The 22,755-nt window shown below is 44.8% G+C and overlaps 1 non-coding gene across 1 annotated transcript; it reads left to right on the top strand.

Annotated features, from left to right (window-relative positions):
- Nucleotides 1-11,165: 11,165 nt before the first annotated feature.
- Nucleotides 11,166-11,275, top strand: LOC112448586 (U6 spliceosomal RNA). The gene has a single exon (XR_003036972.1). It is a non-coding gene; the product is annotated as a U6 spliceosomal RNA (small nuclear RNA).
- Nucleotides 11,276-22,755: the final 11,480 nt, after the last annotated feature.

The following is a 22,755-nucleotide window of genomic DNA, read 5'->3' as shown; positions in this document are numbered from 1 at the left end:
GCATCACATTGTATCTGTAGATTGGATTTGGCAATATAGTTATTTTCACAATATTGATTCTTCCTACCCAGGAACTGGAATATATCTCCATCTGTTTATGTTATCTTTGATTTCTTTCATTAGTGTCTTATAATTTTCCGTGTACAGTTCTTTTGTCTCCTTAGGCAAGTTTATTCCTAGACATTTAATTCTTTTTGTTGCAATGGTGAATGGGATTCATTCCTTAATTTCTCTTTCTGATTTTTCATTGTTAGCACATAGAAATGCAAGTGATTTCTGTGTATTGATTTTGTATCCTGCCACTTTGCTAAATTCGCTGATTAGCTCTAGTAATTTTCAGATACTATCTTTAGGGTTTTCTGTGTACAGTATCATGTCCTCTGTGAAGAGCGAGAGCTTTACTTCTTCTTTTCTGATCTGGATTCCTTTTATTTCTTTTTCTTCTCTGATTGCTGTAGCTAGGACTTCCAGAACTATGTTGAATAATAGTGGTGAAAGTGGGCACACTTGTCCTGTTCCTAATCTTAGGGGGAAGGCTTTCAGGTTTTCACCATTGAGATTAATGTTTACTATAGGCTTAACATATATGGCCTTTACTATGCTGAGGTAGGTTCCTTCTATGCCCATTTTTTGAAGCCTTTTAATCATAAATGGGTGCTGAATTTCGTCAAAGGCTTCTCCTGCATCTATTGAGATTATCATATGGTTTTTATCTTTCAATCTGTTAATGTGGTGTATCACATTGATTGATTTGCATATATTGAAGAATCCTTGCATTCCTGGGATACACCCAACTTGATCATGGTTTATGAACTTTTTGATGTGTTGCTGAATTCTGTTTGCTAAAATTTTGTTGAAGATTTTGGCATCTATGTTCATCAGTGATATTGGTCTGTAGTTTTCTTTTTTTGTGTTGTCTTTGTCTGGTTTTGGTATCAGGGTGATGGTGGCCTCATAGAATGAGTTTGGAAGTGCTCCTTCCTCTGCAATTTTTTGGAAAGAGTTTTAGAAGGATAGGCATTAGCCTTTCTCTAAATGTTTGATAGAATTCTCCTGTGAAGCTATCTGGTCCTGTTTTTTTTGGGGAGATTTTGGATCACAGCTTCAATTTCAGTGCTTATAATTGGGTTGCTTATAATTTCTATTTCCTCTTGGTTCAGTTTTGGAAGATTGAACTTTTCTAAGAATCTGTCCATCCTTTCAGGTTATCTATTTTATTGCCATATATTTGTTCATAATAGTGTCTCACAATCCTTTGTATTTCTGCATTGCCTGTTGTAACCTCTCCTTTTTCATTTCTAATTTTGTTCATTTGATTCTGCTCTCTTTTTTTCTTGATGAGTCCAGCTAAAGGTTTGTCAATTTTGTTTATCTTCTCAAAGAAACAGCTTTCAGTTTTACTAATCTTTACTATTGTTTCTTTAATTTCTTTTTCATTTATTTCCATTCGGATCTTTATGATTTCTTTCCTTCTACTAATTTTGGGGTTTTTTGTTCTTCTTTTTCCAGTTGTTTTAGGTGTAAAGTCAGGTTGTCTATTCAATGTTTTCTTATTTCTTGAGGTAGGATTGTACTGCTGTAAACTTCCCTCTTAGAACTGCTTTTGCTGCATCCCATAGGTCTTGAGTTGTTGTGTTTTCACTGTCATTTGTTTCTATAAATATTTTGATTTCCCTTTTGATTTCTTCAGTAACCTGTTTGTTATTTAGAAATGTGTTGTTTAATCTCTTCTTACAGTTTTTTTTTTTTTCTTGTAATTGATGTCTAGTCTCACAGTGTTGTGGTCAGAGAAGATGCTTGATACAATTTCAATTTTCTTAAATTTACTGAGGTTTGATTTGTGACCCAGGATGTGGTCTATCCTGGAGAGTATTCCATGTGCACTTGAGAAGAAGGTGTATTCTTCTGCTTTTGGATGGAATGTCCTAAGGATATCAATGAGATCCATCTCATCTAATGTATCATTTAAGTCTTGTGCTTCCTTATTAATTTTCTGTTTGATGATCTGGCCATTGGTGTGAGTGGGGTGTTAAAGTCTCTTACTATTATTGTGTTACTGTCCATTTCTCCTTTTATGTCTATTAATGTTTGTCTTATGTATTGAGGTGCTCCTATGTTGGGTCATAGGTATTTACAATTGTTATGTCTTTCTCTTGGATTGATCCCTTGATCATTATGTAGTGTTCTTCCTTATCTCTTGTAATAGTCTTTATTTTAAGGTCTATTTTGTCTGGTATAAGGATTGCTACTCCAGCTTTCTTTTGCATCCCGTTTGCATGGGATATATTTTTCCATCCTCTCACTTTCAGGCTATATGTGTCTTGAGGTCTGAAGTGGGCTTCTTGTAGACAGCATATATATATATGTCTTATTTTTGTATCTATTCAACTAGTCTGTGTCTTTGTTGGAGCATTTAATCCATTTACATTTAAAGTAATTATTGATATATATATGTTCCTATTGCCATTTTCTTAATTGTTTGGGGTTGATTTTGTAGATCTTTTTTCTTCTCTTGTATTTCTTGACTATATAAGTCCCTTTAACATTTGTTGTAAAGCTGGTTTGATGGTACTAAATTCTCTTCACTTTTGTTTGTCTGAAAAGTTTTTATTTCTCCACCAATTTTGAATGAGATCCTTGCCAGGTACAGTATTCTTGGTTGTAGATTTTTTTTCAGTATTTTAAATATATCCTGCCATTCCCTTCTGGCCCACAGAGTTTCTGCTGAAAGATCAGCTGTTAAGTCTATGGGGTTTCCCTTGTATATCACTTGTTGTTTCTCCATTGCTGCTTTTAATATTCTTTCTTTGTGTTTAGTCTTTGTTAGTTTGATTAGTATGTGTCTTGGTGTGTTTCTCCTTGGGTTTATCCTATATGGGACTCTTTGTGCCTCTTGGACTTGACTGACTATTTCCTTTTCTTGTTGGGGAAATTTTCAATTATAATCTCTTCAATTATTTTCTCATACGCTTTCTTTTTCTCTTCCTCTTCTGGGATCCCTATAATTTGAATGTTGGTGTGTTTGATATTGTCCCAGAGGTCCTCTGGGACAATATCAAACACACCAACATTCAAATTTCCTGGCAGTCTACAGGGTCTACAGGGTCTCAAAGAGTCAGACTATACTGAAGCGACCCTGCATGCATAGATGCAAGACTATTTTTGCTTGTGGCAGCTCTGCCACAGTGAGAGTTGAGTGTAAAAGTGGCTCAAGCTGCTTGGCTTGCGGGGACTCTGGTGGCGCCTGGTGTGCAGGGACACGGACTGCCTTCGCCGCAGGAGTTATGGCCCTATCAGAGGTTTTTTCTGAGCCTCTTGTAGCTGGTGATCAGAAGGCCTCTTTGGCCAGCCTTTCTCCGTAGCTCTGCCCATTCAGGCAATTAGAGGGCTCCCTTGCCTGGGGTCCTTCTCTGTTGTTCCGCACATCAGGCACATAGAGGGGGGCCCCCTGGCTGGGGTCCTACTCTGTAAATTGGCAGGTCAGGCACTTAAAGGGGCACCCTGGGTGGGGTCCTGCTCTGTAATTCAGTGCATCGGGTGTTTGATGGGCCAGCCTCTCTACTGTTCAGCTGCTGATGCTGGCAGTGATGGGAGAGAGAGACTATGGTGGTGGCTCCACCCCCAACACGTGACTCAGCTGTATCACCTTGCTTCCATGGCTGCCGGACTTTTTTCCACAGATATTTCCCACCACCATCTCCTCCCTCACATCCCCTAGATCCATCTCTCCGCAGTCAACAGCAGCCTTTGCCCTGGGATCGCTCCACAATTCCTAAACTCCAGCTCCCAGCCACCAAACCTTCCAGGGGGCCAGCGTCCCTGTCTGGGGTATGTATGGCTGCGGCAAGGACTGTCTGATTCTCATTCCATTTAGGCTGCTACAGATTAACCATTTCACTCTCAGCCGTAAATGTTTCTCCTCTAACTCAAACAATTGCCCCCATGTGGGGATCGGACCCCTGCTTCAGTTCCTCCACCCTCTGAGGGCAGGTCCAGTCTTACTAACACTCCTGTTTTTTCCCCTAGTTCCTTCATCCTACCAAGTTTTGCATGGTTCTGTATGTGCTTTTCCACTGGTCAGATACTCCTGTCCGCTCTCAGCTGGTGTTCTGCATGCACTTCTGTGTCTGAAGGTGTATTTCTGATATACCATGAAGAGAGATGTACTAGACGTCCACCTACTTCTCCGCTATCTTGTTATCCAAGCCTGCGGAGGAAGACTTTTAAAGTAGGGGAGGGGACTTCTCCAGTAGTCCAGAGGTTAGGACTCGGCGCTTTCACTGCCATGGCCCTGGGTTTAGTCTCTGGTTGGGGATCTAAGATTCCACAAGCTGCATGGTGTGGCCTAAAATAAAATAAAGACAGTGAGCAGAAGCCTGAGGGAAGGAAGTGGGCCATGCGGATCTGGGGAAGGTGTGGAGGTTCTGCCAACAGAAGAAATTCGGCATGTCTGAGGCATAATGAGGAGGCCAGGATGGCTCCAGTGGAGGGAAGCAGAGTGTGGTAGCCCATGGGGGTGGAGAGATAGGCAGGGCCGCATCACTGGGCATCTGGAGCCTGACCTTTTTCTGTGTGTTGGTCCAGAGGTTCTGGACAGAGGAGTGCCAAGAGCTGGCTTAGGTTTGCAAAGATATTTCTGGCTGCCATTTAGAGAACAGACGACTGGCAGGTACACCCTGCCAGGAGGCCACTGTTGTGGGTCAGGGATAGAGAGGTTAGAGTAGGGAATTCAATTAGGACGTGCTAGTAAGAATGCATTGGAAAGTTGCTGATGTATTTCGAAAGTTGAGCTGACAGGATTTGATAATAAAATGGAGGTGAGCAAGAACAAAGAGTCCCATCACTTCATGGCAAATAGATGGGGAAAAAATGGAAACAGTGACAGACTTTATTTTCTTGGGCTCCAAAATCACTGAGGACAGTGACTACAGCCATGAAATTAAGACACTTGCTCCTTGGAAGAACAGCTCTGACAAACCTAGACAGCGTATTAAAAAGCAGAGATATCACTTTGCCAACAAGGATCTGTCTAGTCAAAGCTATTGGAGAAGGAAATGGCAACCCACTCCAGTATTCTTGCCTGGAGAATCCTGTGGACGGCGGAGCCTGGTGGGCTGCTGTCCCTAGGGTCACACAGAGTTGGACACGACTAAATCAACTTAGCATGCATGCATGGATTGGAGAAGGAAATGGCAACCCACTCCAGTATTCTTGTCTAGAGAATCTTAGGGACAGAGGAGCCTGGTGGGCTGCCGTCTATGGGTCGCACAGAGTTGGACACGACTTCATGGGAAATAGATGGGGAAACAGTGGGAAACACTGTCAAACTTTATTTTTGGGGGCTCCAAAATCACAGTAGATGGTGATTGCAGCCATGAAATTAAAGACGCTTACTCCTTGGAAGGAAAGTTATGACCAACCTAGATAGCATATTCAAAAGCAGAGACATTACTTTGCCAACAAAGGTCCATCTAGTCAAGGCTATGGTTTTTCCAGTGGTTATGTATGGATGTGAGAGTTGGACTGTGAAGAAAGCTGAGGGCCGGAGAACTGATGCTTTTGAACTGTGGTGTTGGAGAAGACTCTTTAGTGTCCCTTGGACTGCAAGGAGATCCAACCAGTCCATTCTAAAGGAGATCAGTCCTGGGTGTTCTTTGGAAGGACTGATGCTAAAGCTGAAACTCCAGTACTTTGGCCACCTCATGCGAAGAGTTGACTCATTGGAAAAGACTCTGATGCTGGGAGGGATTGGGGGCAGGAGGAGAAGGGGACGACAGAGGATGAGATGGCTGGATGGCATCACTGACTCGATGGACATGAGTTTGAGTGAACTCTGGGAGTTGATGATGGACAGGGAGGCCTGGCATGCTGCAATTCATGGGGTCGCAAAGAGTCGGACATAACTGAGCGACTGAACTGAACTGAAGCACCTTAGCAGCAGCAGCAGCAGCAGTCAAAGCTATGCGTTTTCCAGTAGTCAGGTATGGATGTGAGAGTTGGACCATAAAGAAGGCTGAGTGCCAAAGAATAGAAGCTTTCGAACTGTGGTGTTGGAGAAGACTCTTGAGAGTCCCTTGGACAACAAGAACATCAAACCAGTCAATCCTAAAGGAAATCAATCCTGAATATTCAATGGAAGGGCTGATACTGAAGCTGGACCTCCAATACCTTGGCCACCTGATGAGAAGAGCCGACTCATTGGAAAAGACCAAGATGCTGGGAAAGATTGAAGGCAAAAGAAGTTGGTGGTAGAGGATGAGAGAGTTGGATAGCATCACCGATACAATGGATACGAGTTTGAGCAAATTCCAGGAGAGAATGAATGACAGGGAAGCTTGGCATGCTGCAATTCATGGGGTTGCAAAGAGTCAGACACAACTAAGCTACTGAACGATAACAAATGAACAAAGAGAAGGCAATGTGATTCCTAGGTCTGCCACGTGAGCTTCTAAGTCAATGGTGCAGGTGAGGGGAAGTTAAAAATTCTGTTTGGGGGGTTTCTCTGGCAGTCCAGAGGTTAAAACTTCACCTTTCAATGCAGGAGGTCTGGGAGCTAAGATCCCACATGCCTCATGGCCAAAAAATCAAAAACAAAAAACAGAAGCAATGTTGTAACAAATTCAATAAAGGCTTTAAAAATGGTCCACATTAAAAAAAAAAAAAAAAAAAAGGAAAACAAAAAAGAACTCTGTTTGGCACACATGAAGTTTGAGGTGCCCATTAGCTAGCTACCCCAGTGGAGGTCTCGGGTGGGCCATTGAAGATATAAGGCTATGAGTCTGGACCAGGGGCGGGGCCAGGGTTGGGAGGTAAGGGTGGAGATAAATTTCATCAGCTGTAGAGGGAACTGACAGCCATGGGAGAGGTGGGATCCGGGAGAAACTTAGAAGGGAGGGAAGGGGAGTGAGGACTGGGGCCCAGGCTTCTACCGTGGAGAGGTCTCCAGGAAGAGGAGGCTGAACCAGCCTGGGAGACTGTAAAAGAGGAGCCAGTGAGTAAAGGTGAAATCAGTGGGGTGTGCTGATGTGAGTAAGCTCAGACAGGCAGGAAAGAGGGAGGGCTTAACTGTGCCACAAACTGTGATGATTGGCCGGTAAGATAGGGACCAACCTAAAATTCTTCGATTGCTAAGTTGCAAGTCACGGGCCACCTTGGCAAGAGAGCTGAGAGGAGTGATGGGGACTTAGGCCTCACAGAAGTGCACTGGGAAGGAGATGGAGGTGCAAGGGCAGGCCAATATACCTAGGGATTTTGCTGTAGAAGGGAATAGAGAAACAGGATGACAAACTAGCCCACTGGACCCGCAGGGAGAAGGAGAACTGGAACGGTCACGGATGACCTTGCCGAGAGTTTTCAGCGCAGCAGAGGTGACAGACGGGACTGCTGTGTCAGGCAGGAGGCTGGCATGTCTTCCCTGAGATTGGAAGGAAAGGGTAAACATGTAGATAACCTGAAGGAAATGGAGGGCTTCTGCCAGCATTCTTTCTCTGTGGCCTCGACTTTTCACCATCACTGTTTTCAGAAGCCTGACTTTAGCAACCAAAGAGAAAGATGTTACCTGAACAGTAGAGCCACGATGGCAGCAGGTTGAGGAAGGTCCTGAAGGAAAGGGTGAGCTCTAGTTACAGCCCCTGTTTCTAAGGCTAAATCTGTCTAGGTGGGTCTGGTCAGAAAAGCCTGTCTGACCAGGACAGCAAGTGCAAGACAGCACATCTGAAAACAGTCCACAGCTTCAGGACCCAGGACTTCACTCCTGGATGTTGCATTAATTTAGGAATCCTCCAGTCCTGACTGAGGAGCTGGTGATTCACAGGGGCTAATGGACCCTCAGCAGGAAAGAATTCTTCCTTCCATTTCATTGTTTCCAAAGCCACACCTGTGAAATAATGAGGGTGATCTTTGAACCCAGAAAAAGGATGTACCAATTAAGAAGCCTCATGCCAATAAAATGGTGATGCTGTGCTACTCAAAGTGTGGTCCCTGAACCAGCAGCATCAGTATCAACTGGGATCTTGATAAAAATACAGAATCTCAAACCTATGGAATCAGTCTTACTTTAACAAAATTCCCAACTGATTCTGATGTGCTAATCTAACCACTAATGTTGAGAACCATTAACTTAAGCCATGAAGATATTTATCTGGAGAGTTAAATCTATGGTATATTCAACAGCCTCCCTGATATAATTGAGGACCAACCATTATTAGAGTTGTTTTTTTTTTTTTCCTGATGCTGTTTGCCTCATGGTTATAAATGGCTGCCACAGCTCCTAGAGTCTTATGCACCAATGTGACAATATTCAATGACTGGGAATGGGGTTCAGGGCGAAGGTGATAAGAACTTGTTTTGTGAACTCTCTCCTTTTGTCAAACAGGGGAAAAACTTTCCCTGCAAGAGATGTCCCCTTGCTTCTTACTGGGCAAAAATTTGTCACCCTCTCCTGCTAGGGAGTCTGGGATGTTTTGGCTTTTTCATTGTCCATAGTAGGAAGCAGAAAATAAGAAGGAGGTTGGAAAGGGCTACTGGGCAACCAGTCATTAGCGATGCCATAAAAGGCAAACATGAAACATAAATGTACATATGGCAAAGTTAACACATTAATTAAGTAATTAGTTAAGTAATGAGAGAAAACAGGGAAGATCAGGGTCTCCCATTAATTTTCTGTCTTTAATTTATCTGATCAATTAATAAATCATTTTTTTCTGTTTAATTGATTTGCTTCATGTTTGTCCAGGTCAAAAATGAAAAGGTTTTCTTTAAAATATAAGTTCCTTTGAAGACAGAAATTCCCATCTGAATGTAAATTTTGTGTACTGTTCGTAGCTCACTGTCACTACATTCTGTAAAAATAGAGATGAAGAGACCAAAAATAAGGTAGTCAACCACATTTATTAATGCTCTTCAACATATAAATGTACTGTCCACAGCAGTTGTGTATAAAAACTCTTAGAATTTTACATACCCTTTAACACAGAAATCCCACTTCTGGGAATTAGTCCTAAGGAAATAATCAAGGATGCATTTCAAAAACAGCCATTAACAAGCCTCCTATAAAAACAGGGGACAACCTAAATCTCCAATGACAGGCTGCTGGTTGATGATACAGCCGTACAATGAGATACTAAACAGCTGTAAAAAAAAAACAAAAAAACACAGTGTTGAGTAGTATTGGATGTCATGGGAAAATGTTCACAATATATTATTAAGTGAAAAAAGCAGTTTATAAGGCAGTAAGTATATAGCATAACCACATGTAAGTTTTTAAAAATATAATTATGCTAAAGAAAAACAAAACAAAACACTGCACACTACAAAATATTGCTTTCTGGATGGCCCGATTATGTGAGGTTTGATTTTTCTTTTGACTCCTCTATAGTAAATATGCTTTACTTTGCTGTGAGAAAAAAAGAGGGTTTGTGGTACTAGATTAAGATCTAGGCTTCCCTTTCTCACCTCTTCTCCCTACCTCCCTACCCCCAGGCTAAGCAAGACATTCCACCCCCCACCCCCAACTCAGAATGCTGTGGAGGCTTCTGGGGCTCCCTCCCACTTGGCCAACTTTCTGTTTTTGTGGAAACTCTTAATGTTTCCATTGTCTGATTTGAGAGTGTTCAAATTATTCATCGTAATTAAGTAGGACTAGGTGTTGTTTTGACAGAGACTCTCACCCTGCAGATATTCTTTACCACTTGTTTGTTTTAGAAGCCAAGAAAGAACAGGATTGAGAGGGAGGGCAGATGGCCCACCATGCACTATCTACATCTGAAAGGCAGCCTTTCAGATGCTGGAAGAAAGGACCGGATGGCCCCTGGCTGGTGCTTCCCACACTGCCAGTATCTTAAGAGTCTTGAAACCCCCTGCAAGGAGAGTTTCTTTGCAGAAGTGGCTTCCTGGGTTCCAAAGTGAGTCAGGTAATACTCCCTATCTAAGTAGTCTGGTGGTGGCTTCACGACTGCACATTTCTCCTCTCAACTCGAAATGTACGTTCCTACTCTGTGCCACTTGATTCTGCGGAGTGATGGAGCCAGTCTAGAGAGTGACCACCAGCAACCTGTCAGAGGCGTTGACATCAAGCGGAGACTTGAAGGGCTTCCAACCGTGAGCAAGTCTGGAGGGACCGGCTTCCAGACAGAGAAAATAACAAGGGCAAGGACTTGTGTGGGAATGAGCTTGGCCCTTTCTAGGAAAGAAGGGCATCCTGAGAGGTCTTTTCCTGAGATAAGTGCCTACAGTGGGGTGATGGGACCAAAAGTTAGACATTTTTATGACTCTTGATATATATATATGGATTGTTTCCAGAATGAATGTAATTAAGATTTTGTGTCCAATTGTTGACAGCAGTTATCCTTGGAGAGTGGGATTCAGAGGTTGACAGGATGAGAAAAGAAACTTAAAAATTTCCATCTTCTGGGTGATTTAAATTTTGAGCCAAGAGTATGTCATTTTTATAGCTTGAAGCGACCTATTGTTTTAGAACGCTGGACATAAGCAGGGTGGTAGATACAGTGTTTTATTATTCTAAATATCATATATGTGTATTTAAGCTCCATTATATGTATGAAGTATTTCATACTAAAAACCTGATTTTTATAAAATGTATTAATTTATAGACTGCCAGCTAGCTCTAAATATGATAGTTTCACCACCATTGCACAAATATCGACCATTATTCCTCTTTAACATTTTTGCCTCTTTGAGTTCAGGCTCTGGCCTGCTCTGATGTTTTACAAGTCACTTCATCTTCTGTAGGTTTCAGTCTTTTGTCCAATGAGAAGGAAGATCTGACTAAGTTCTCAATTCCCTAATAGAATTGTTCAGGAAGTTAAATGAAATAGTACATGGAAAGGCACTTAGCAAATTTTTTAATGTAATAGACTAGTGAATTCCCTGGTGGTCCAGTGGTTAAGACTTCATGGTTTCACTGCTGAGGGCCTGTATTCGATCTCTGGTCCAGGAACCAAGATCCCACAAGCTGTGCAACTTGGCCAGAAAACAAAACAAAACTGAAATGGGTTAGAACAAAGGAATGAGAACTAAAAGAAAGAATTTCCGTCTGAAATGAATTCCCTCTTTATCCACATCTCAAACAAGCTAGTGGCTTCTCAAGACAGATTTTCTAGACTCTCATTCACCCTGCTCTGCCTGTTATCTATATTTTGTCTCAAATGTTCCTCACTTCGGCAGCACATATACTAAAATTGGAATAACATAGAGAAGATTAGCATGGTCCCTGGACAAGGGTGACGTGCAAGTTTGTCAAGCGTTCCATGATTTTTATGGGCATCAAGAGGGAAGAGGGGCCCTGTACGTGAGACAGCAAAAGAGACACAGATGTATGGAACAGTCTTTTGGATCCTGTGGGAGAAGGCAAGGGTGGGATGATTTGAGAGAATAGCAGTGAAATATGTATATTATCATATGTGAAACAGATCGGCAGTCCAGGTTTGACGCATGAAACAGGGTGCTCAAGGCTGGGGCCCTGGGATGACTCTGAGGGATGGGCTGGGGATGGAGGTTGGAGGGGGGTTCAGGATGGGGAACACATGTACGCCCATGGCTAATTCATGTCAATGTATGGCAAAAACCACTACAATATTGTAAAGTAATTCGCCTCCATTTTAAATAAATTAAATTTTGTTTTAAAAATAGGGAAGAGGGGAGTGGGAGGAATTGGGTGATTGGGATTGACATACATACACTGTTGATTTTATGTATAAAATAGATAATTAATGAGAACCCACTGGATAGCACAGGGCACTCTACTCAATGCTCTGTGGTGACCTAATGGGAAGGGAGTCCAGAAAAGAGGGGACATGTGTATACATACAGTTGATTCACCTTGCTGTACAGCAGAAACTAAGACAACATTCTAAAGCAACTATACTCCAGTGAAAATTGAAAAGTTAATTCTGTCTCAAATGCTCTTAACCCTAAGTCTGCACAGTGTGACACATTCATTGTCTCGTGTGCATTAATGACGAAATCCCCCAGAGGAGGGTCCAGTGAGGGTGTGGTGTCCTGAGAGCAGCATTTTAGAGGAGAGGAGACAGTCTGGATGGAGAGGAGGGATCTTTCCAGACTGAAGTTACTGAGAGCAGGATGGATTGGGAAGAGCTTCAAATGAGCTTGTATATAAATTAAGTTCTAGTCTGGGTTTTTCAATGACTAGCTCTGAGTATGTCCAGTTTCTTTCTGGTTTCAGTTTCTTGAGAAGTGGGGATACAAAATTTTCCCTTTTTGTTTGGTTATGTTGTTTTAAGGATTTGATGAACCAACATACTTTAAGAAGCCTTGAAAACCGGGGAGGCTTTGTACAAATACAAGGACCTATTACTGCTATTTAAGGCAATGGTTTTTTCCAGTAGTCATGTATGGATGTGAGAGTTGGACTGTGAAGAAAGCTGATCGCCGAAGAATTGATTCTTTTGAACTGTGGTGTTGGAGAAGACTCTTCAGTGTCCCTTGGACTGCAAGGAGATCCAACCAGTCCATTCTGAAGGAGCTCAGTCCTGGGTGTTCTTTGGAAGGACTGATGCTAAAACTGAAACTCCAGTACTTTGGCCACCTCATGTGAAGAGTTGACCCATTGGAAAAGACTGTGATGCTGGGAGGGATTGGGGGCAGGAGGAGAAGGGGACGACAGAGGATGAGATGGCTGGATGGCATCATTGACTCGATAGACGTGAGTTTGAGTGGACTCCGGGAGTTGGTGATGGACAGGCAGGCCTGGCGTGCTGCAATTCATGGTGTCGCAGAGTTGGACACGACTGAGCGACTGAACTGAACTGAATGACTGCCTTTGGGCATCCCTTGTGGCTCAGTTGGTAAAGAATCTGCCTGCAATGCGGGAGACCTGGGTTTGATCCCTGAGTTGGGAAGAAAATCCCTGAGTTGGGAGAAGGGAAAGGCTCCCACTCCAGTATTCTGGCCTGGAGAATTCCATGGACGATACAGTCCATGGGGTCACAAAGAGCTGGACACAACTGAGTGACTTTCACTTTTGTCCCCAGCAGGTTATGCAAGGGTGCTCACACAGGCCCGCTTGCTAACTGGGCCTGGAGGGAAGGAGTCCTCTTACTGGCTCCAAGTGTCATGGACAGAGTCTGAGCTTTGATTCCAGGCAGAGCTCACTTGATACCTGAGTTCTGCCAGCTGCTACCCTGTGCTTGGTTGCTCAGTTGTGTCCAACTCTTTGTGACCCTTCTGACTGCAGCCACCAGGCTCTTCTGTTCATAGGATTTCCCAGGCAAGAATACTGGAGTGGGTTTGCCATTTCCTCCTCCAGGGGATCTTTCTGACCCAGGGATCAAACCCGCATCTCCTGTGTCTCCTGCATTGCAGGCAAATTCTTCATCCATTGAGACATCAGGGAAGCCTCACTACTTCCTGCTAGGTATTAAACCTGCCTGTGGTCAGCATCGCCTATGCTCACCGCTATCCTGTGCGCCTCCCCTTCCTGGCACATGGAAGACTCAGTAGGCGCGTGGGGACAAGGTACTAGTTCTGGCAAATGAACTGACAGCAGAAGTTCACTTCTGGGCTGAAGGGGAAACTCATGCACAATCTTCCAGTCTCTCTCTTCCCCTGCCATGGCAATTGCAGTGGAGGCCTTGAGTTGACATGGTGGGGCAAAAGATCAAAGCAGTCAGCGTTTTGGAGCAACTGCACGGAAGGCTTCTGTGAGTGGCAAATACACTCTAATTGCATAGAACCACTGAGATTCTTCAGACTGTTTGTTACTACAGCACAGCCTTGCCTCTCCTGACCAACACGCAACGAGTCTCGGTTTCCCCTCCCCTGTCTCACATGGCTGTAGCGAAGATTTAATAAGAGAACTTGTGTCAAGTTGTTAGCTCAATGTTGGCTCCTGGAAGGGACACTCTAAATGTTTGATTCTTGCCCTCCGCTAGCAAGATGGTTATTCTTGGAAAATCACACAAGGCTACCTGACTAGGCCTTCCCATGGACCTCTGGAGCACAGCAGTGATGTCAGTAGTTTCTCACGGAAGCACACAATCCTTACTAAGCAGCAGGTATTATGTATTATGAGTTCTCTCTCTCCACACTTCCCAGTTCTTTCCATGGCAATCCCAGGGCGGTAACGTGGGTTTGTTGAGCGATACGGCACTGACAGCCCCTGGCACCCACCTTCTGCTTACAAGCTGTGACAACTCCACTCTCCCTGAAGCATTGCCACCAGCAGCCTCCATCCACAGCAGGGAGAGGGGAGAGATGGGGCTTGGGGTTGGGGTGCTGGGGGGAAACTACCCTTGCCTCTCAGTGCCAAGCGGCACGAAAGAAACCTTTGGGAATATCAACACGCAGTAGCACCTCTGAACCTCACTTGGTCTGTGCTTTGGCTCTAACAACAGCAAATAAGAAAGCAAATTCCAAACAAAATTCTGAGCTGTGGGTGCCCCCCCCCTTTTTGAGTGAAGTTTACTGAAATGATGGTGGTTCTAGAAGCAAAACATGAATCTGAATGCTGAAGGAGGAGAAACAAACGCCTATGGAAAATCACCTTTCCCTTCTCAGTGTTGGCTGGGTGTATTTGGGGGGTGGTTCTGTGTGGGGGTTTCTGCAACCAGGCTGATACTTTTAGCTCCATCAGGAAAGCAGTTTCTTGAATCCCACAGTGAGGGAGAGGAGCCTTTAGAAAGTTATATCCGGGCTCTGGTGGTATTTTCCAGAGCCAATGACTCAGGATTGCTCACCTGGACACCTTCCCCAGCAGTATTTCCCCTACACACATACTGTGTTTCACACATACACACACACGCATGCACGCACGCACGCACTCATCCAGTTATGAAGAAGAAGATGGGAGCAAGCAACTTGGAGATGTTTTTAGCCTAACCTTGGAAAACACAAAAGATATGTAAGTCCATTTTCAAAATCTAGGTCTGGTTGTGGAGGGCCCTGGTCCTCCCTCCACCCCTCTCCTGACCCACAGGAGCTGTGCAAGAAAGTTGAGGAAAATGGACTCCGCTTGACCACTTCATTTTATGAGAAACTAATGACTCCTTCCTCTGAAATGGCGAGTGCCTCCAGAAACCCATCCTTGTTCCTTTGTTCCAAAGCAAACACTTGCCTTGGCTTCTGTTCTCGTGCTCAGACAAGATATACAGGAGTGGAGCTCCTGAGCCAAAGGCCCGGGACTTGAATGGAAATCAACACACTTTCCGGAAGCTGTGACCACAGAGAGGTGGGGCAGGTTTTCTAACAAACCTTCCAAGACTTTTACACATGCACGTAAGCCTGGTCCCCTTCAAAACAGTCAAAATGTAGGGATTTACTTCAAGGGTGATAATGATTAACAAGGTATCAATATGCATGGAGCATTTGCCAAATGTCAGACTTTGTGCTAAGATCTGTGTAAGTATTTCCCAGTTGATCCTCCTAATTCCATTAATAGATGAGGAAACTGCGATCCAGGGAGGTCAAGTCAGGTCAGTATTGGGCGATGATGCTGGAGTCCAACCCAGGCCCAGAGCTCTCCAGTCCAGGCTTAGAGCTACTTTCAGAACCAGGAATGAATGCCATTTTTCAGGTCCTCACCGATGGCATGAGGATTCACCTTCATTTAGTTTCAATCAGCAGAATCTGGAGCATTCACATTCCTTTCTTATTTCACTGAAATCTCACCCAGGTGAGGCAAGTGGGTGAGCCTCACAGTCCTCTTAGGGCGGGGAGCCCCGGACACTCGGAGTTAAGGAACTTCTGGGAAGTGACTCTGTGATCGCTCTTGGGGATGGGTTTGATTTTTTGGAAACAATCAAAAGCTATTTGGAGTAAAGTCTGCTAAGCTAGCTAATTTATCTCTGCAAAATCAGGCATGTTCAATATAAATTTACACATGGTAGATCATCTTATGTGGTTCATAGACTGATCATTATGAAGCCAATTCCAGAAAAGGCATTTCATGAATGGTCAGAAATTTCTTCTGAGTCTCATCCTAAATCTGCCTCCTTGTAATTTGCTCCTGTGACTCCAATTTGAATTCTGGAGCCACGTAAATCGGTCTCATCACTACCCATCTCCATGTCACTCCATCCTAGAAGCTTGGCTATCTGATTGCCAAGCCAGTAGATTAGAAACTGGGAAAGAGAAAAGATGGGCGTGCACATTAGAATCACCTGGAATGTTTCTAACTTACCGGTTCATGGGTTCTACCCCCAGGGAGTCTAATTTCCTCCAACTGGCTCAGGGTCCAGGTGTGGTTGTCTTTTTGAAGTTCATCAAGTGATTTTAGCCAAGGATGAGAAAGATTGTCTTCAGAAGAGAGGATAAATTAGACCCTGAGAGGCTGGGGAACTAGCCCAGGGTGGCACAGGAACCATACTCTAGAGCTGAGCGTTAAGCCCCTGCCCACCTGCCCCTTGCTTCCTCTGGTCATGCTCATCCGACCTCACCCAGATGGCTTTCCTGAGTGTGGGGTCCCAGCAGGGACAGCAGGGGAATGACAGTGTTTGCATTCTGCCCAGTTCTCAAGCATTGCTCATCACCCACAGTAAATTCGTTTTTTTTTTTTTTTTGGCTGCACTGGGTCTTTGTTGCAGCATGCCGGGGCTTTTCTCTAGCTGAAGTGTGCGGGAGCTTTTCTAGTTGTGGTGCACAGGCTCACTTGCCCCGGGGCATGTGGGGTCCTAGTTCCTGATCAGGGATCCAACCTGTGTTCCCCCCTGCAGCCTCCTGCACTGAAGGCGGATTCTTAACCACATGACCACCAGGGAAGTCTCCACCCACAATAATGTATGATTTCTTGTGACAAAGGAATGCTGGCAAGCCAGGCACAGGTGAAGCCTGGGGACTCCTGGGTGTTGACTCTGCTTAGCTCCACATGAGGATGTGGCCTTGGGGCTGTGGAGTCTGGTCCAGAACCAGGAGAGGCCTGTCCATGTTTGTGAATATTTCTCTCGACTTGCACTTACCTTGTCAGAAGTACATGCTTCTGGAACCATGACCCCAGCCCTACTATAATGGAGTGAGAAATCCAACCTTCTAGGGGATCCTGGAAGGGACTGAGGCAGGTGCCCTGTGCATCTCCTCCAGAATTTTGAGGAAGCTTGTGGAGTGAGGCTGCCTCTGGCTGGCTAGCTTCTGATAAGAAGGACTTTGTATCCTCATCTAATTTAATTTAATCTAAACTTATAATCTAACCTCACAGGGACTGTGTATGTATGATGATGACGTTTTATGGAGGACGTGTGGAGGTTCCTCAAAATAACTAAAAATACAGCTATCATATGACTCTGAAATCCCACTCCTGGGCATATATCCAGAGAAAAATATGGCCTGAAAAGATACATGCATCCCAGTATTCATTGCAATACCATTTACAATAGCCAAGACATGGAAGCAACCTAGATGTCCATTGACAGATGAATGGGTGAAGATGGTGCATACATCACACCACGTCTCCTTTACCCATCCACACACACACACACATATATACACGCACACACACATATATGAATGTTACTCAGCCATTAAAAAGAATGTGATAAGGCCATTTGCAGCGACATGGATGGACCTAGACAGTGTCATACTCAGTGAATCAGTCAGAGGAGAAGGATCATATGACATCCCTTATATGTGGAATCTAAAAAGAAAAGATATAAATGGACTTGCAAAACAGAAAGAGACTCACAGACTTAGAAAAGGAACTCATAGTTGCTGGGGGGCAGTGGTGGTGGGGAAGGGATAGTTAAGGACTTTGGGAACGTCATATACACACTATATTTCAGTTCAGTTCAGTTCAGTCGCTCAGTCGTGTCCGACTCTTTGCGACCCCCTGAATTGCAGCACACTATATTTAGTACATACTATATTTAAAAGGATAACCAACAAAAACCTATTGTATAGCACTTGGAACTCTGCTCAATGTTATGTGCCATCCTGAATGGGAGCGGGGTCTGGGGGAATAGACACATGTATATGCATGACTCAGCTCCTTCTCTGTTCACCTGAACTATCACTACATTGTTAATGGGCTATACCCCAATACAAAGTGTTTTTGGTGTTAAAAAAATTAAAATTAAATATGTATATATAAAACCTTATAGAACTGTGTGTGTATGATGCTGATGTTTTATATAATGTTAAAGGTACTGTGTACGCATGATGCTGATGTTTTATATAACCTTATGGGGACTGTGTATGTATGATACTGATGCTTTGTATAACCTGTAGCTGGGGATATGAGCATAGGTGGCCCTCCTGGCTGGCCCTGACACTGAGACTGAAACAAGCAGGCCTCAAGGAACCAAGGCAGGGGTTGTCGCCACTGGGACTTGCTGGGGGAGAGTCCACCAACTTGCCAAGGCCTGACCTCAGTCCCCCTCCCTAGGAGCCCTGTATTTCAGCTTCTCTAGTTGTCTCTTTTTCTGTTTAAATATTTATTTGGTTGCACTGGGTCTTAGTTGCAGCACGTGGGATCTTTAGTTGCTGCACGCAAAATCTTAGTTGTGCCATGCGAGATCTAGTTCTTTGATCAGGGATTGAAACCCAGCCCCTTACATTGGGAGCACAGAGTGTTAGCCACTAGATCGCCAGGCAAGTCTCAGGTTATTTCCCAGATGCTGTGGTCCCAGCTCTGTTACCCTCTGCCACTAACAGAAACACTTCCCTGGTTGCTATTCCCCTTAGCTTTCCCTTCCATGACTCTTTCCACCCCCTCAGTTCCAGGGTGTACTTTACTTAGAAAACAACAGGGAATTTCAGGTCAAAGAACAAGGTACAGTTGTAGTGATTAACTCAATTGGGTACCATCTATGCCCCTGAATTCAAATATATTGATTCACAGATGCAAGTTCATTTGGTTCAGCCTCAAGGTAACCTTGTATGATGGTTAATTTTATGGGTTGAGTTGAGAGGGCCTCAAGTGCCCAGACATTTGTCAAGAATTATTCTGGAGATGTCCGTGAAAGTGTTTTTCAGATGAGATTAACATCTAAATGACCTGACGAAGTGAAGCAGCTTGCCCTCTTTAACGTGAGTGGGCCTCATCCAGTCAATTGAAGGCCAAATAGAGTAGAAAAACCTGACCTCCTCTGCATGAGAATTCTTCCTTCCTGATGGCCTTCAAACAGCAATGTTGGCCCTCTTTTTCTGCCCTTGGACTCACGCCGAAGCATCGGCCCTTCCTGGATCTTGAGCTGCTGGCCTTCAGACTGGAACTACACCATCATCTCTCCAGCTTGCCAACTCACTCTGTAGATCTTGGGACTTGCTCACTTCCTTAATCACGTGAACCAATTCCTTGTAACAAGTCTCTTTCTCTCTATATATACATCTTACCGGTTCTGTTACCCTGAAGAACCCTGACTCATCACCACCTTGCCTCAGAGATATTGCCAATATCCCCATTTTGCAGATGGAGAACGTGTGTCAGAGTCAGGGCCACCACCAGCCCTCTCTGAATCTTGATCATACTAGCTCTGCTCACCTCCTTTCTCCCTTTCTCCCCATGTCATGCTCCCTTCTGGCTCATTCTAGTTCTGCTCACTTCTTTTTCTCCCTTCCTCCCCGTGTCATTCTCCCTTCTGCAGCCTACCTTGTCCAGGTGGCAGCTCTGTCTCTAACCCCTTCCCCATCTGGGCCAGCAGGTACCTCAATCTCGGAGCTGTGATTCTTTTTCTGGTTCTTTCACAGGGAGTTGAGCAAATCGATATTTATGGGGGAGTTAAACACACATGCTGGTCTTCCCTGATTCTGCAGTCACTTCTTTTTTTAAACACTTGAAAATATCTCAGAACCCACATTATTCCATTTGGTTGTCAAGCCACACCATGGTTTTGTAGAGAAGGCTGTATATCCTGGAGACTCTAATCTTCATTTCTTTTCCTACCACTTTGCATTTTCCTTTCTCACTTCAGATAATCTTCTCCTGCAGGTTTATTTTCAAGATAATTCAGGGAAAGGTGTTTGGCTCACACATTTTGACCTGCTGTAGTTTCCAAAATATTTTGGAGAGATCTAGGGGGTAGGTCGGAGAAGGCAATGGCACCCCACTCCAGTACTCTTGCCTGGAAAATCCCATGGATGGAGGAGCCTGGTAGGCTGCTGTCCATGGGGTCATGAAGAGTCGGCCATGACTGAGCGACTTCACTTACACTTTCCACTTTCATGCATTGGAGAAGGAAATGGCAACCCACTCCAGTGTTCTTGCCTGGAGAATCCCAGGGACGGGGGAGCCTGGTGGGCTGCTGTGTATGGGGTCACACAGAGTCGGACACGACTGAAGCGACTTAGCAGCAGCAGCAGCGGAGGGTAAGTTAACTTCTTTTTGGCCTAGTCTGAGTAGTTTTGATGTGACAGTGAATGTATTCTGACTTGCAGATGGTAGAAAGAAAGGAAGGAAGAATAAAAGAAATGAAAGAAAATAAAGATATCAATAGCAGCGCCCAACAGCTAAATTTATATGAATAATTCTCTAAGGATAACTTGTACTTTACCTTGGGCCCCTGATAGCTCAGTTGGTAAAGAATCCACATGCAATGAAGGAGACCCCAGTTTGATTCCTGGGTCAGGAAGATCCCCTGGAGAAGGGATGGGCTACCCACTCCAGTATTCGTGGGCTTCCCTTGTGGCTTAGCTGGTAAAGAATCCACCTGCAATGCAGGAGACCTGGGATCAATCCCTGGGTTGGGAAGATCCTCTAGAGAAGGGAAAGGCTACCCACTCCAGTATTCTGGCCTGGAGGTTTCCATGGACTGTATGGTCCATGGGGTCTCAAATAGACATGTCTGAACGACTTTCACTTTCAGCCAGGAGCAGTGGGAACCAACAGCCACAGGGAGGAATATACTAGCTTCAAGATTACGTTCACCCTAGGTTCTTTTTCCATCCTTCAATTGCCCCCCACCTACCCACCCTTGAGCGGCTTGTGGGATCGATCTTAGTTCCCCAACCAGGGATTGAACCTGTGCTTCCTGCAGAGGAAGTATGGAGTCTTAACCACTGGACCACCTTGGAAGTCTCTATCTTTAGTTTGAAAACACTTCAACACATTCACTATTAATAATTCTTCTTTCTTCTGAGCATCTAGAGAAACAGGTCAGTAAGAGATTTATGTGAGATGATGAGGCAAATGGGAGCCAGGAAGATCTTTGAGTCCTGGATAGTGTCCTTGATGAGGCTTCTCCTCCACACTGGAACCTGGGAACATGGTATTAAGCTAGAGCCAAAATAGAGTGAGAGGGAATGTGGAGAAGGGCTTCCCAGAAGACAGAATGTGGAAGAGAGACTTGAAGAAAAGGCTGGTGGGAAGGTGCCAGGAGGGCCATGAGGTCATGGTTTCAGCGTCCGCCAGCCCTCTGGCTAAAGAACCATTTCACTGTGAATTGTTATCCCTATTTGTTTGTGTCTTTAATAATAGCCATAACAATGGATGCCACGAAGGTCAACCCTGGGGCTCCTGTTGGGCTAATGCATTTAGTAAGGGTTGGAGGCGGAAATAAGTTGATGAAATTGTTGTTGATCCAAACACAGTTTGGCTGGCCTAGGCGGCGGAGGCCTGTGAGAAACTCCAGATGGACTTCATCTCCTCTGGGGTCCTAGGCAAGGACAAGAATGGCAGCTAGAATTTAACTTGAACACATTTAAGGTGAGGCATATGGGATGAAAGCTCATCTCAGCTTCTTATATGAGATGGAAGACTCTGAGTGGTGCCCCGAGAAGCTGGGCTGGCCCACAGGCGGTGGATACTCATTCAGTCTAGGGCAGAGGCCCACCTTGGTAGCCAGAGCAAGCATCATGCCAGTTGTAGAGGAGTCCTAGGCCCCACAGGGGTCTGGACTGCCCCTTGCTGTGTGGGGTAATCTCAAATCCCATCTGGCATGGCTTGCTGGGATCTTACCACTTTCCCTTCAAACGACATTAGGAAAGGAGGCCCCATGGGGTGGAAAGACCCACCCAAGGTCACTTGGTTGGATGGAAGCTGAGTCAGCACCAGAATCCGGCCCTTGGCTTCCCGTTGGAGTATTTCCACTTGTCTGTAAGCCCCCGACTCCTCCAACCCCAGCTCAACCAGAGGCAGGTAAACAGCAGCCTCCCAGGCTGGAGATGGTGGGGGATGGGGTGCCTGGGGGCTGGCCAGTTTTTAGTCGTGCCCTCCGATGAATGCACACCAGGAGCTATGCCTCATGCACTGTTATCTATAAGGGCATGAATCCTAGAGTCAGACCTCAATCATTTAATTCCTCTGAGGCTTTCTTTCCTTATCTGGAAAATGGACAACATTAATAAGTGTGTCTAACACATAAAGTGAAATGCTCCATGAAGGATCACTGTACAAGATGAGGGACCCAGGACCCCAAAGAAGTTCATGGTATCTCAGGAGAGCCAGAGTCACCTATAACTGTATTCAGGGTATATGAACATGGTGGTTTAGGAGAAGGGGAAGGAATAACTAACTAACTAGAGTGTACCAGGAGAAGGCAATGGCAACTCACTCCAGTAGTCTTGCCTGGAAAATCCCATGGACAGAGAAGCCTGGTAGGCTGCAGTCCATGGGATCGCTAAGAGTCGGACACTGAGCGACTTCACTTTCACTTTTCACTTTCATGCATTGGAGAAGGAAATGGCAACCCACTCCAGTGTTCTTGCCTGGAGAATCCCAGGGACAGGGGAGCCTGGTGGGCTGCCGTCGATGGGATCGCACAGAGTCGGACACGACTGAAGCGCCGCAGCAGCAGCAGCAGCAGGGTGTACCAATGTCTGTCCTACTACTTATCAGCTAGATGACCATAAACA

Source organism: Bos taurus, chromosome 10, assembly GCF_002263795.3.
Source record: "Bos taurus isolate L1 Dominette 01449 registration number 42190680 breed Hereford chromosome 10, ARS-UCD2.0, whole genome shotgun sequence".
Taxonomy (NCBI): domain Eukaryota; kingdom Metazoa; phylum Chordata; class Mammalia; order Artiodactyla; family Bovidae; genus Bos; species Bos taurus.
This window is presented reverse-complemented; position numbering and strand designations above follow the sequence as displayed.